The sequence below is a fragment of the Eleutherodactylus coqui genome, chromosome 1 (genome assembly GCF_035609145.1).
Source record: "Eleutherodactylus coqui strain aEleCoq1 chromosome 1, aEleCoq1.hap1, whole genome shotgun sequence".
NCBI classification, from domain to species: Eukaryota; Metazoa; Chordata; class Amphibia; order Anura; family Eleutherodactylidae; genus Eleutherodactylus; species Eleutherodactylus coqui.
The window spans coordinates 535,972,177-535,988,630 of record NC_089837.1 but is presented as its reverse complement, the minus strand read 5'-3'; positions in this window follow the sequence as shown (position 1 = coordinate 535,988,630).

Genomic DNA, 16,454 nt, shown 5'->3' with positions numbered 1-16,454 from the left:
CTTCCTATAACTCACATCTCACCTGTCTATATAGACTACACCTATACAAGTATATCACATTGGTCTTCCTATAAGTCACATCTCACCTGTCTATATAGATTACACCTATACAAGTATAACACATTGGTCTTCCTATAAGTCACATCTCACCTGTCTATATAGACTACACCTATACAAGTATATCACATTGGTCTCCCTATAAGTCACATCTCACCTGTCCATATAGACTACACCTATACAAGTATATCACATTGGTCTTCCTATAAGTCTCATCTCACCTGTCCATATAGACTACACCTATACAATTATAACACATTGGTCTTCCTATAAGTCACATCTCACCTGTCTATATAGACTACACCTATACAAGTATATCACATTGGTCTTCCTATAAGTCTCATCTCACCTGTCCATATAGACTACACCTATACACGTATAACACATTGGTCTTCCTATAACTCACATCTCACCTGTCCATATAGACTACACCTATACAAGTATATCACATTGGTCTCCCTATAAGTCACATCTCACCTGTCCATATAGACTACACCTATACAAGTATATCACATTGGTCTTCCTATAAGTCTCATCTCACCTGTCCATATAGACTACACCTATACAATTATAACACATTGGTCTTCCTATAAGTCACATCTCACCTGTCTATATAGACTACACCTATACAAGTATATCACATTGGTCTTCCTATAACTCACATCTCACCTGTCTATATAGACTACACCTATACAAGTATATCACATTGGTCTTCCTATAAGTCACATCTCACCTGTTCCGAGAAAGAGTTGTCTGTATTTTGCCGTCTGATTCTGCTACTTAGTTTCTTATCTGAAGCTTATCACAGCCCTCAGGTGGGCGATAACAGAGAAACAATAGAGCTGGCGGCGATTGGCTCTCTCACCAAATACCCTACAGAAGGTGACATTGGGGACGCACACCGAGGTCACCTAAGACCACGTGGCCTCCATCAGACAATGGAGCCGATAATGTACCAACAGGTATCTGCCCAGAACTGAGTACCCAATCTGCCCCCACCACCATTACTACCCAGAAGTCTGAAAACGTGACGCGTCCTAAACCCTCTGTAAGTGTAGCGCCCCTGTACCGAACAATGTCTGGCATCTCCGAGGTCCCCTTGTGACTACTTTGGTTACACATAAAATAGACAGATATTGGTGGCCACTGTCATTGGCACAAGATTCACAGGTCTTCGATTCAGCCCTGGCTGAGCCTAAGTGAGCCCTACAAGCTGGGTTAAGATAAAGCCAAAGTTTCACAAAAGCTCAAGTGACATCATTAGGTTGATGATGTCACTAAACTGATATCTTCCCTATCCCCTGGGCTTAGTTCTACAAGGATTGTCACTTCTCACATGAGCTCCTGTGGCCTTACTCCTAATTCTGAACCCAGCGGCCTCCGTACTATACTCCAGATGTCAGCCATCTTGTCCTCCCATGGAGTCACGACTGTGGTCCAACCCAACTGCTCCTGTCGGCTAAATGTCCCCGCTGTGTGTGGAGCCCGAGAGACCCGCACATCCAATGAGCCATGTCTTCTGTGCCTCCTGTCTCTCTTCCGTGCTTGCATCTGTCTCTTCTCGGTATTAGCGCGTGCCTTCTGGCCGACTGTCCGTAAACGGCCCTTTACATCCCTTCTCTGCATCTTCCGCCTCTTCTCCATAGCGTATTTTCCTTCTTCGCACTCTGTATATTCTCCTGTGTATCTAATGACTCTTCTTGTTTAACGGCTAACAAAACTGCATGAGGTTAAAGATTCAGCTGACGGACGGGATCCATGAGGGCAGCTGACAGTACTCCCCTCCGTCCTCCGCGATGTCCCGCGGCAGTGTTCTGGACGTGTGAAGCCTGGGAGATGTAAGATCTTCCTGTTCCTGGCTAGCACGAGTAGCTGAGAGCAGGGAGATGTCAGCGGGAGCGGCCGTGTGCGGTCCCAGGTCACATGATCACCAATATCCATTGGATCATCAAGTAAAATAGTAAACAAAAGAAAAAGTCCGTGAGGAAAGATGAAGTTACGTACCTAAAGCCAGTGGATTATCCGTGGACCTTACCCCGACTTTTGCGCACACGGATGAATGCACAAAATACGCAGATTTCCGGGTTAATTTAAAATCTCCCTGCTCCTAGCTACCAAACGCAGCCAAGAGCAGATTTCATGGGGGGGCTGTGATACGTGGTCCCTGGTCATGTGATCGCCGTCATCCAATGGATAACGTTGAGCATGTAAAAGTAAAAAAAAAAGTTAAAGTTCCTATTCCCGTCACGAATCGGATCCATGAGGGGAGCTGAAATGACTTCTGTAGGGTCTCCGGCGCGGTCCCCCGACGGGATCTTTATCCGCTGACCTCTCCCCAGCTTCAGCATGCGCCACTTGCCAAAGTAGCCGACGCTAGTGCAGAAGCTGGGGGGATTGGGACATGTAAAAATCTACCTCCTCCTCGCTACTAAAGGTAGCCGATAGCCTGGAGCCGTGAGCAAGGGCCGCGGTGAGCGATCAGTGAGAGGAGATGAAACTTCTTGCCGGAGGCCTCCGTATTTGAACCCCAACATGATCCTCTTCCACGAACATTCCCCGACTCACGTGCTAGCCCCGCCGGCAAAATGCTAGACACATGTGCAGGGGCCAGGGAGCTCGGGAAATCTTAAATCTCCCTGCTCCTGGCCACCAAGGTCACCGAGAGCCTGGAGCAGTGACCATGGCCTTGTTGATGGTCATGTGATAAAAAGGTAGCGATCTACCAGAAGGCACAGGCATGATTATATACATACATGATTACATACAGACATGAAACGCCACAGACATGCTTATATACATACATGACATGCCACAGACATGATTACATACACACACGATTACATACAGGCATGATTATATACATACACTAGCTGATATACCCGGCTTCGCCCGAGTTAATTTGGTACTGGTGTTTATCTGGTGTTCACACGGAAAATCTTATGAAGTCGTGGTTACTTTAGAGATACTGAGGAAAAAACATATGTTCACCATTTTGCATAGTTCTCTGCGTTACCCAGGAAACACCACGGGAGGTAACCATGTGACGTTTCCTTCATATAAAATGACATCAGGAAGTGAGAGAATTAGATTATGTACATAAAATTTGGACACTAATACTTTTGCACTTATAATTGAATAATCGAGTTGGGACCCATTAGCTTTTCCTATTTATGACATAATCAATGCTCGTGCCAAATTTCACGTTTCTATGACACAACGGAAAGTGAGAAAATTACATTCCGCCCGTAAAATTTGGACGCTAATTCTTTTGCGCATAGAATTGAATAATCGAGTTGGGACCCATTAGCTTTTACTATTTATGACATAATCAATGCTCGTGCCAAATTTCCCGTTTCTATGACACCGGAAAGTGAGAAAATTAGATTCCGTACGTAAAATTTGGACGCTAAGTCTTTTGCGCATAGAATTGAATAATGCAGTTGGGACCCATTAGCTTTTCCTATTTATGACACAATCAATGCTCCTGCCAAATTTCAAGTTTCTATGACATTGGGAAGTGAGAGATTTAGATTATGTGCGTAAAATTTTGACGCCAATTCTTTTGCGCATAGAATTGAATAATCGAGTTGGGACCCAATTTATTTTCCTATTTTGGAGATAATCTATGCTTGCGCCAAATTTCATGTTTCTATGACATTGGGAAGTTGGAGAACTTTTGGCGAGTCAGTCAGCAGCGGGTCACATTAGAGATGGCGCTGTGCAATTTGAAGCTGGCCCGGGATCCGGGACTAGCAATGCAACCATGGCAACGATACACACTAGGTGCGGTCACCGGGGAAGCGTCAGTGTATCTCACCTCTGGGTGGAGAGCCTTGGGTAATACATCCCAGGTATATCCGCCGGACGGTAGTCATGACGACCGATGTGTCATGACGCTTTATGTGCTGGTCACAACCCGGAAATCCTACAGACCGGGTTGTAAAGCCCACGTATATACACCGGATACTGGTCATGACGCCTTGAGCGTCATGACGCCTCACGTGGTGGCCGCAACCCGGAAGTCCTATGGACTGCACGGGGCGGCAAGCCCCAGCGTGCATTTCCATTATGACACGCTGGAGGAAACAGATGAAAGAAGCAGGATTGGTCAGTGTTCTAATGTAAGTGTTCACTTGTACATATAAATAGCTGTATGTGACTATACATGTTTATGCTTGAGAAAGTCGCCTTAGGAGCGACGAAACGCGTTGCATATTTGCATAATTTGCTTTTGGCATTTTGCTATTTTGCCATTATTTTAGTTCACCTTGCAATAAATTCAGCAGGAATTTCCTGCATTTATATTTAAATGTGTATGTTCCTTCAGAGCGCCTAAAATAGTTTTTTGCATACCTTTACATTTGAGGAAAAACATATGTTCACCATTTTGCATAGTTCTCTGCGTTACCCAGGAAACACCACGGGGAGGTAACCATGCGACATTTCCTTTATAGAAAATGACATCAGGAAGTGAGAGAATTAGATTCCGTACATAAAATTTGGACGCTAATTCTTTTGCACTTAGAATTGAATAATCGAGTTGGGACCCATTAGCTTTTCCTATTTATGACATAATCAATGCTCCTGCCAAATTTCATGTTTCTACAACATCGGGAAGTTGGAGAATTACCCTGTTTCCCCGAAAATAAGACGCGTCTTATAGAAATTTTTGCTCCCAAATATGCGCTATGTCTTATTTTCAGGGGGTGTCTTATTTCGCCGCGGCAAATCCGTGTGTGGCCGCTAATCCCTCAATTGGCCAGCTTTGTGGACGAAATTTCTCAGAAATCTCGTCCACATGGGACAGCAAATCTGTCACGGCAAAGCTGGGAGAAGCCGGTGTTGTGGTGCGGATTCACCGGCTACAGAAACGGAAAAGCGTGCAGCCAGGTCGCTTCAAAACAAGCAGCTGAGTGCCGTGGGTTGTGAAGCAGCGCTTTCCCGGTGGAAATCTCACTGTTTATCGCTGTGGCCAAACTGCGAGATTTCCTCTGGAAATACGCTCTGTGAGAACCCAGCCTTAAGAATCACACAGGGTGCCTGACTCACACACAGAGCCATAAAAAAATAAGGGCTGTAAAGAAACGTACCTGTCTGCAGACAGAAGTTCCTGTACCACTTGTAAGCAGGGATGGTATTGCAGCTTCCGGCCACCAGGGGGAGCTCATCACAGCAGACATGTACAGCAGGAACAGAGCGTACAGTATGGACTTTTCCAGCCAGCAAGGGGAGCTCACAGCAGCACACTCGTACAGCACAGCAGGGACAGGATAACAGCAGACTGTCTGCAGATCTACCTATACATCTGGAGGTGGGAGACAACGGGGATGGCAGCAGGGGACAGGTCTCTTGACTTGCCTGCACACTTTACTATGCCTTACTATCGGGGGGTGCCTTATATTTGGGGCCTCTGAAAATTTCATGGGGTGTCTTATTTTCTGGGAAACACGGTGTTGGCGAGTCAGTCAGTCAGTCAGTGAGTCAGTGAGGGCTTTCCTCTTTATATATATAGATGATTACATACTAGTATAATAATAATCTTTATTGTATGGCGCCAACTTATTCCGCAGCGCTTTCAGGCACGGATAAATGCAGAACAATACAACAATTACAATGTGAGGTACATTGGGTTAGACACAAATGGGTTGGGGGGGTACAGGAGGTGCAGGGGGTGGGGAACACAGGCAATAGGAAATTTCATGTACAGATCATTTATTAGAAGGCAAACAGGGTGGGGCACCATAGGGAGCGGCGGGGACTAGGTCAGGAGATTTGGTATGCTTCCCTGAAGAGGTGCGTCTTTAAGGCACGTCTGAAGTTCTGTGCATCTGGGAATTGTCCGGATGCCTTGGGGTAGAGCGTTCCAGAGGATGGGTGCTGCTCTAGTGAAGTCCTGTAGGCGAGCATGAGAGGTTCGTATTACAGGGGTGTTTAGTCTGAGGGTGTTAGCCGATCGGAGTGAGCGCGCTGGGTGGTGTACTGACAGTAGGGAGGCGATGTATGGTGGTATACTGACAGGAGGGAGGCGATGTATGGTGGTATACTGACAGGAGGGAGGCGATGTATGGTGGTATACTGACAGTAGGGAGGCGATGTATGGTGGTATACTGACAGGAGGGAGGCGATGTATGGTAGTGTACTGACAGGAGGGAGGCGATGTATGGTAGTGTACTGACAGGAGGGAGGCGATGTATGGTAGTGTACTGACAGTAGGGAGGCGATGTATGGTGGTGTACTGACAGGAGGGAGGCGATGTATGGTGGTGTACTGACAGTAGGGAGGCGATGTATGGTGGTGTACTGACAGGAGGGAGGCGATGTATGGTGGTGTACTGACAGGAGGGAGGCGATGTATGGTGGTGTACTGACAGGAGGGAGGCGATGTATGGTGGTGTACTGACAGGAGGGAGGTGATGTATGGTGGTCTACTGACAGGAGGGAGGCGATGTATGGTGGTGTACTGACAGGAGGGAGGCGATGTATGGTGGTGTACTGACAGTAGGGAGGCGATGTATGGTGGTGTACTGACAGGAGGGAGGCGATGTATGGTGGTGTACGGACAGTAGGGAGGCGATGTATGGTGGTGTACTGACAGTAGGGAGGCGATGTATGGTGGTGTACTGACAGGAGGGAGGCGATGTATGGTGGTGTACTGACAGGAGGGAGGCGATGTATGGTGGTGTACTGACAGGAGGGAGGCGATGTATGGTGGTGTACGGACAGGAGGGAGGCGATGTATGGTGGTGTACTGACAGTAGGGAGGCGATGTATGGTGGTGTACGGACAGGAGGGAGGCGATGTATGGTGGTGTACTGATAGTAGGGAGGCGATGTATGGTGGTATACTGACAGGAGGGAGGCGATGTATGGTGGTGTACTGACAGGAGGGAGGCGATGTATGGTGGTGTACGGACAGGAGGGAGGCGATGTATGGTGGTGTACTGACAGGAGGGAGGCGATGTATGGTGGTGTACTGACAGGAGGGAGGCGATGTATGGTGGTGTACTGACAGGAGGGAGGCGATGTATGGTGGTATACTGACAGGAGGGAGGCGATGTATGGTTGTGTACGGACAGGAGGGAGGCGATGTATGGTGGTGTACTGACAGTAGGGAGGCGATGTATGGTGGTGTACTGACAGTAGGGAGGTGATGTATGGTGGTGTACGGACAGGAGGGAGGCGATGTATGGTGGTGTACTGACAGTAGGGAGGCGATGTATGGTGGTGTACTGACAGTAGGGAGGCGATGTATGGTGGTGTACTGACAGTAGGGAGGCGATGTATGGTGGTGTACGGACAGGAGGGAGGCGATGTATGGTGGTGTACTGACAGGAGGGAGGCGATGTATGGTGGCGTACTGACAGTAGGGAGGCGATGTATGGTGGTGTACGGACAGGAGGGAGGCGATGTATGGTGGTGTACTGACAGTAGGGAGGCGATGTATGGTGGTATACTGACAGGAGGGAGGCGATGTATGGTGGTGTACTGACAGTAGGGAGGCGATGTATGGTGGTGTACTGACAGTAGGGAGGCGATGTATGGTGGTGTACTGACAGGAGGGAGGCGATGTATGGTGGTGTACTGACAGGAGGGAGGCGATGTATGGTGGTGTACTGACAGGAGGGAGGCGATGTATGGTGGTGTACTGACAGGAGGGAGGCGATGTATGGTGGTGTACTGACAGGAGGGAGGCGATGTATGGTGGTGTACGGACAGGAGGGAGGCGATGTATGGTGGTGTACTGACAGTAGGGAGGCGATGTATGGTGGTGTACGGACAGGAGGGAGGCGATGTATGGTGGTGCACTGACAGTAGGGAGGCGATGTATGGTGGTGTACTGACAGTAGGGAGGTGATGTATGGTGGTGTACGGACAGGAGGGAGGCAATGTATGGTGGTGTACTGACAGTAGGGAGGCGATGTATGGTGGTGTACGGACAGGAGGGAGGCGATGTATGGTGGTGTACTGACAGGAGGGAGGCGATGTATGGTGGCGTACTGACAGTAGGGAGGCGATGTATGGTGGTGTACGGACAGGAGGGAGGCAATGTATGGTGGTGTACTGACAGGAGGGAGGCGATGTATGGTGGTGTACTGACAGGAGGGAGGCGATGTATGGTGGTGTACTGACAGGAGGGAGGCGATGTATGGTGGTGTACTGACAGGAGGGAGGCGATGTATGGTGGTGTACTGACAGGAGGGAGGCGATGTATGGTGGTGTACTGACAGGAGGGAGGCGATGTATGGTGGTGTACTGACAGGAGGGAGGCGATGTATGGTGGTGTACTGACAGGAGGGAGGCGATGTATGGTGGTGTACTGACAGGAGGGAGGCGATGTATGGTGGTGTACTGACAGGAGGGAGGCGATGTATGGTGGTGTACTGACAGGAGGGAGGCGATGTATGGTGGTGTACTGACAGGAGTGAGCGGGCTGGGTGGTGTACTGACAGGAGGGAGGCGATGTATGGTGGTGTACGGACAGGAGGGAGGCGATGTATGGTGGTGTACTGACAGTAGGGAGGCGATGTATGGTGGTGTACTGACAGTAGGGAGGCGATGTATGGTGGTGTACGGACAGGAGGGAGGCGATGCATGGTGGTGTACTGACAGGAGGGAGGCGATGTATGGTGGTGTACTGACAGGAGGGAGGCGATGTATGGTGGTGTACTGACAGTAGGGAGGCGATGTATGGTGGTGTACTGACAGTAGGGAGGCGATGTATGGTGGTGTACTGACAGTAGGGAGGCGATGTATGGTGGTGTACTGACAGGAGGGAGGCGATGTATGGTGGTGTACTGACAGGAGGGAGGCGATGTATGGTGGTGTACTGACAGTAGGGAGGCGATGTATGGTGGTGCAGCGCCATGCAGAGCTTTGTGAGTGAGGTAGAGGAGATTTAGTTCTGCAGTGGATGGGCAGCCAATGCAGCGACTGGCATAATGCAGAGGCGTCTGAATAACGACTGGATAGAAAAATGAGTCTAGCTGCTGCATTTAGTATGGATTGGAGCGGAGCGAGTCTAGTGCGGGGGAGGCTGATGAGTAGCGAGTTGCAGTAGTCAAGTCGGGAGTGGATGAGCGCAACCACGAGCGTCTTTAGCGTGTCCGTGGTTAGGAACGGATGTATTTTAGCAATATTTCTGAGGTGCATGTGGCATGTTTGGGCCAGAGATTGGATATGGGGGCAAAGGAGAGGTCAGAGTCCAGTGTGACCCCAAGGCATCGGGCATGCCGTCGGGGGGTTATGATGGTGCCAGACACTGGAATGGAGATGTTGAGGGGAGGTCGGTTAGAAGGTGGAAAGACAAGGAGGTCAGTTTTAGAGAGGTTTAATTTGAGAAAAAGGGAGGACATTGTGTTAGAGACAGCGGACAGACAGTCGGTGATATTTTGGAGGAATGGTCCAGAGATCTCACGAGAGGAGGTGTATAGTTGGGTGTCATCAGCGTAGAGATGGTATTGAAGGCCAAATTTGTGGATGGTTTGTCCAATTGGGGCAGTATAGAGAAAAGAAGGGGACCAAGGACCGAGCCCTGGGGTACCCCGACAGCGAGAGGAAGTGGAGCAGAGATAGAACCAGCAAAGGAAACACTGAAAGAGCGGTCAGAGAGGTAGGAAGAGAACCAGGACAGAGCAGTGTCCTTTAGACCAATAGAGCGAAGCATACTGAGAAGGAGATTATGGTCGACAGTGTCAAATGCAGCAGACAGGTCAAGGAGGATTAGTAGGGAGTAATCACCTCTCGACTTTGCAGTCATCAGGTCATTTGTTACTTTTGTGAGGGCAGTTTCGGTCGAGTGTAGAGAGGGGAAACCAGACTGGAGTGGGTCGAGGAGCGAGTTGTCAGAGAGAAAGCGTGTGAGGCAGGAGGATACTAGGCGCTCTAGTATTTTGGAGATGAAGGGGAGGTTTGAGATGGGTCGGTAGTTGGCAGCATCAGTTGGGTTAGTTTTTTTTTAGCAGAGGGGATATGATGGAGTGTTTGAATGAGGAGGGAAAAGTGCCAGAGGTTAGGGAGAGGTTGCAGATTGTGGTGAGGTGAGTAATAAGAGCTGGGGAGAGGGAACAGAGGAGGTGAGAGGGGAGAGGGTCGCTAGCGCAAGTGGTGGGGCGGGCAGCGAAAAGGAGCCTGGAGACTTCTTCCTCTGTCGCTGGTTCTAACGTAGTGTGGGGATATAGCTCGGTAGGCGTGCAGGTTTCTTGATACACAGAGACGGAACACCAGCGGATGCAGTCCAAATACAGGCGTGGCCTGCGTTTATTTTATACCAGCAACATAAAAAGTCCAACCTTAACTTCAGGCAAACAAATGATAGTCCATAATCCAGATATCAGGTAAACACTTAGCCGGTGCAGCACACAGCAGGGCTTCTACCTCCAAGCCGGTCACACAGGCTGCCAGGGTCCAGCAGCCATCTTAGCTCCGCCTGGTCCTCCCAGGCACACACCTCCAGTAGGTATTGAGGTGAGGGGCGTCTCCCTGTCCACCTCTGGCCTTATCAGCCACACACTTTGGGCTAACAGCCCGGCAGCTCCACTGAGCTGGTTACCTGGCCTTCTCAGCCAGACACTCTCCATCTCTGTGTCTGTGCACCTACTTATGTGCACACTTGATGTGGCTCAGCCTCAGCACCTGGGCTGACCGAGCTTGCCCACACCATGGAGTGGAAGAGGTGGAATGAACAGCCCCACAACCAACCTGCCATCCATTCCAAAAAAAAACGGCCCAGATATTTTTAAACAACAGATCTCCAGCATCTGCTCGCTGGAGACCACATTACGCTCCTGGGTTTTTACGTCTCTGAGCGAGACATGACCTTCCTCCAGTCCCCTTAGTACCTCACAGGAGATAGTGAGTAGGTGCTGGGTGCAGTGCTGAGGAGACGGGGATCGGGGCTAACCATGCAGCTTTCAGAGATTTCTTTTCGAATGTGGTTGATTTTTTCTTTGAAATAGGCAGCTAGTTCTCCAGCAGTCAGGTCTGTCGCAGGGGCCTGTTCCTTGGGGCTGAGGAGGGAGTGAGAGGTCTCAAAGAGTTGTTTGGGGTTGTGGGATAGTGAGGAGACAAGGGAGGTGAAATAAACTTGTTTGGCATGGTGAAGGGCGAGGTTATAAGTTTTAAGCATGAATTTGAAGTGGAGGAAGTCTGCTGGCAGCTTTGACTTTCTCCACAGCCGCTCGGCGCACCTAGAGCACCGCCGGATGAAGCGCGTTTGGGACGTGAGCCAGGGTTGCCGCGGTCTGCGTTTGACGGCTCGCGTCACGTGCGGTGCCGCTTCATCCAAGGCACGGCTGAGGGTGGTGTGGTAGTATTCGGCTGCCAGGTTAGGGCAGGGGAGGCGAGAGATGGGCGATAGGGAGGACTGAATAGCTTCGGCAAACTGTTTAGTGCGGACAGACTGGAGGTTCCTAGAGGTGCGATAGATAGGAGGGTCAGGAGAGATGCTAGGGTGCCTGATGGAGAAAGAGAGAAGGTTGTGATCCGAGAGTGGAAGTGGGGAGTTAGTAAAGTGAGAAGCAGAGCAGAGACGGAGGAAAACTAAATACATACATGCTTATATACATACATGCATGATTAGATACATGACATGCCACAGGCATGATTACATACATACATGATTATATACAAGCCACAGACATGCTTATATACATACATGATTACATACATACATGATTATATACATACATGATTATATACAAGCCACAGGCATGATTATATACATACAAGCCACAGACATGCTTATATACATACATGATTACATACAAGCCATATAAATATATATATATATATATATATATATATATATATATATACTAGCTTACCCGTCGCGCGTTGCTGCGAAGACAGACAGACAGACATACATACATACATTCGTTTTTATATACCTAGATAACAACCAATCACAGCGCAGCTTTCATGTTACCTCAGTATAATATATAACAACCAATCACAGCGCAGCTTTCATGTTACCTCAGTATAATATATAACAACCAATCACAGCACAGCTTTCATGTTACCTCAGCAGTATAATATATAACAACCAATCACAGCGCAGTTTTCATGTTACCTCAGTGGTATAATATATAACAACCAATCACAGCACAGCTTTCATGTTACCTCAGCAGTATAATATATAACAACCAATCACAGCGCAGCTTTCATGTTACCTCAGCAGTATAATATATAACAACCAATCACAGCACAGCTTTCATGTTACCTCAGCAGTATAATATATAACAACCAATCACAGCGCAGCTTTCATGTTACCTCAGCAGTATAATATATAACAACCAATCACAGCACAGCTTTCATGTTACCTCAGTATAATATATAGCAACCAATCACAGCACAGCTTTCATGTTACCTCAGCAGTATAATATATAACAACCAATCACAGCACAGCTTTCATGTTACCTCAGCGGTATAATATATAACAACCAATCACAGCACAGCTTTCATGTTACCTCAGTATAATATATAGCAACCAATCACAGCACAGCTTTCATGTTACCTCAGTATAATATATAACAACCAATCACAGCACAGCTTTCATGTTACCTCAGTATAATATATAACAACCAATCACAGAGCAGCTTTCATGTTACCTCAGCAGTATAATATATAACAACCAATCACAGAGCAGCTTTCATGTTACCTCAGTATAATATATAGCAACCAATCACAGCACAGCTTTCATGTTACCTCAGCGGTATAATATATAACAACCAATCACAGCACAGCTTTCATGTTACCTCAGTATAATATATAGCAACCAATCACAGCACAGCTTTCATGTTACCTCAGTATAATATATAACAACCAATCACAGCACAGCTTTCATGTTACCTCAGCAGTATAATATATAACAACCAATCACAGCACAGCTTTCATGTTACCTCAGCAGTATAATATATAACAACCAATCACAGCGCAGCTTTCATGTTACCTTAGTATAATATATAACAACCAATCACAGCGCAGCTTTCATGTTACCTCAGCAGTATAATATATAACAACCAATCACAGCGCAGCTTATATGTTACCTCAGCAGTATAATATATAGCAACCAATCACAGCGCAGCTTTCATGTTACCTCAGTATAATATATAACAACCAATCACAGCACAGCTTTCATGTTACCCCAGTATAATATATAACAACCAATCACAGTGCAGCTTTCATGTTACCTCAGCGGTATAATATATAACAACCAATCACAGCGCAGCTTTCATGTTACCTCAGCAGTATAATATATAACAACCAATCACAGCACAGCTTTCATGTTACCTCAGCAGTATAATATATAACAGCCAATCACAGCACAGCTTTCATGTTACCTCAGTATAATATATAACAACCAATCACAGCGCAGCTTTCATGTTACCTCAGTATAATATATAACAACCAATCACAGCACAGCTTTCATGTTACCTCAGCAGTATAATATATAACAACCAATCACAGCGCAGCTTTCATGTTACCTCAGTGGTATAATATATAACAACCAATCACAGCACAGCTTTCATGTTACCTCAGCAGTATAATATATAACAACCAATCACAGCACAGCTTTCATGTTACCTCAGCAGTATAATATATAACAACCAATCACAGCGCAGCTTTCATGTTACCTCAGCAGTATAATATATAACAACCAATCACAGCACAGCTTTCATGTTACCTCAGTATAATATATAGCAACCAATCACAGCACAGCTTTCATGTTACCTCAGCAGTATAATATATAACAACCAATCACAGCACAGCTTTCATGTTACCTCAGTATAATATATAGCAACCAATCACAGCACAGCTTTCATGTTACCTCAGTATAATATATAGCAACCAATCACAGCACAGCTTTCATGTTACCTCAGTATAATATATAACAACCAATCACAGCACAGCTTTCATGTTACCTCAGCAGTATAATATATAACAACCAATCACAGCACAGCTTTCATGTTACCTCAGCAGTATAATATATAACAACCAATCACAGCGCAGCTTTCATGTTACCTTAGTATAATATATAACAACCAATCACAGCGCAGCTTTCATGTTACCTCAGCAGTATAATATATAACAACCAATCACAGCGCAGCTTTCATGTTACCTCAGCAGTATAATATATAGCAACCAATCACAGCGCAGCTTTCATGTTACCTCAGTATAACATATAACAACCAATCACAGCACAGCTTTCATGTTACCCCAGTATAATATATAACAACCAATCACAGAGCAGCTTTCATGTTACCTCAGTATAATATATAACAACCAATCACAGCACAGCTTTCATGTTACCTCAGTATAATATATAACAACCAATCACAGCACAGCTTTCATGTTACCTCAGTATAATATATAACAACCAATCACAGCGCAGCTTTCATCTTACCTCAGCGGTATAATATATAACAACCAATCACAGCGCAGCTTTCATGTTACCTCAGCAGTATAATATATAACAACCAATCACAGCACAGCTTTCATGTTACCTCAGCAGTATAATATATAACAGCCAATCACAGCACAGCTTTCATGTTACCTCAGTATAATATATAACAACCAATCACAGCGCAGCTTTCATGTTACCTCAGTATAATATATAACAACCAATCACAGCGCAGCTTTCATGTTACCTCAGCAGTATAATATATAACAACCAATCACAGCGCAGCTTTCATGTTACCTCAGCAGTATAATATATAACAACCAATCACAGCACAGCTTTCATGTTACCTCAGTATAATATATAACAACCAATCACAGCGCAGCTTTCATGTTACCTCAGCAGTATAATATATAACAACCAATCACAGGGCAGCTTTCATGTTACCTCAGCAGTATAATATATAACAACCAATCACAGCACAGCTTTCATGTTACCTCAGCAGTATAATATATAACAACCAATCACAGCGCAGCTTTCATGTTACCTCAGTATAATATATAACAACCAATCACAGAGCAGCTTTCATGTTACCTCAGCAGTATAATATATAACAACCAATCACAGTGCAGCTTTCATGTTACCTCAGTATAATATATAACAACCAATCACAGCACAGCTTTCATGTTACCTCAGTATAATATATAACAACCAATCACAGCGCAGCTTTCATGTTACCTCAGTATAATATATAACAACCAATCACAGCGCAGCTTTCATGTTACCTCAGTATAATATATAACAACCAATCACAGAGCAGCTTTCATGTTACCTCAGCAATATAATATATAACAACCAATCACAGCACAGCTTTCATCTAGAGATGAGCGAACGTACTCGTCCGAGCTTGATACTCGTCCGAGTATTAGCGTGTTCGAGATGCTCGTTACTTGTAACGAGTACCACGCGATGTTCGAGTTACTTTCACTTTCATCTCTGAGACGTTAGCACGCTTTTCTGGCCAATAGAAAGACAGGGAAGGCATTACAACTTCCCCCTGCAACGTTCAAGCCCTATACCACCCCCCTGCAGTCAGTGGCTGGCGAGATCAGGTGTCACCCGAGTATATAAATCGGCCCCTCCCACGGCTCGCCTCAGATGTGTTCTGACAGAGATCAGGGACAGTGCTGCTGGGGAGAGTGTTAGGAGTGATTTTAGGCTTCAAGAACTCCAACGGTCCTTCTTAGGGCCACATCTGACCGTGTGCAGTACTGTGGAGGCTGCTTTTTGCAGTGTTGCACATTTTTTTTTTTTGTATATCGGCCGTGCAGAGCATTGCGCCCTGCAGTAATTATACATACTCCAGGGCCAGTAGTGGTGACGCAGGGACAGAAGACATATACAGTGTATATAGGCAGTGGGCCTTTCCAAAAACATTTGGGGAAAAAAATCTATTTGGGCTGCCTGTGACCGTCCTCAGTGTACTGGGTCTGTGCTGGGGGTAGTTGTCGTAATTCATACGCAGCCAGCTAAGCGTTACAGCAGGCTTGCGCAAAATTCTTTCCTGGCTCTGCTGTGCGTTCCGTAAGCGAAGTCAGCCTCCAACCACAGGCCAATAAGCGGCACATTTAATTACAGCGTTCTGTTTCTGCACTACTGGTAATACACCATGCTGAGGGGTAGGGGTAGGCCTAGAGGACGTGGACGCGGCCGAGGACGCGGAGGCCCAAGTCAGGGTGTGGGCACAGGCCGAGCTCCTGATCCAGGTGTATCGCAGCCGACTGCTGCGGGATTAGGAGAGAGGCACGCTTCTGGCGTCCCCACATTCATCTCACAATTAATGGGTCCACGCGGTAGACCTTTATTAGAAAATGAGCAGTGTGAGCAGGTCCTGTCGTGGATGGCAGAAAGTGCATCCAGCAATCTATCGACCACCCAGAGTTCTGCGCCGTCCACTGCTGCAACTCTGAATCCTCTGGCTGCTGCTCCTCCTTCCTCCCAGCC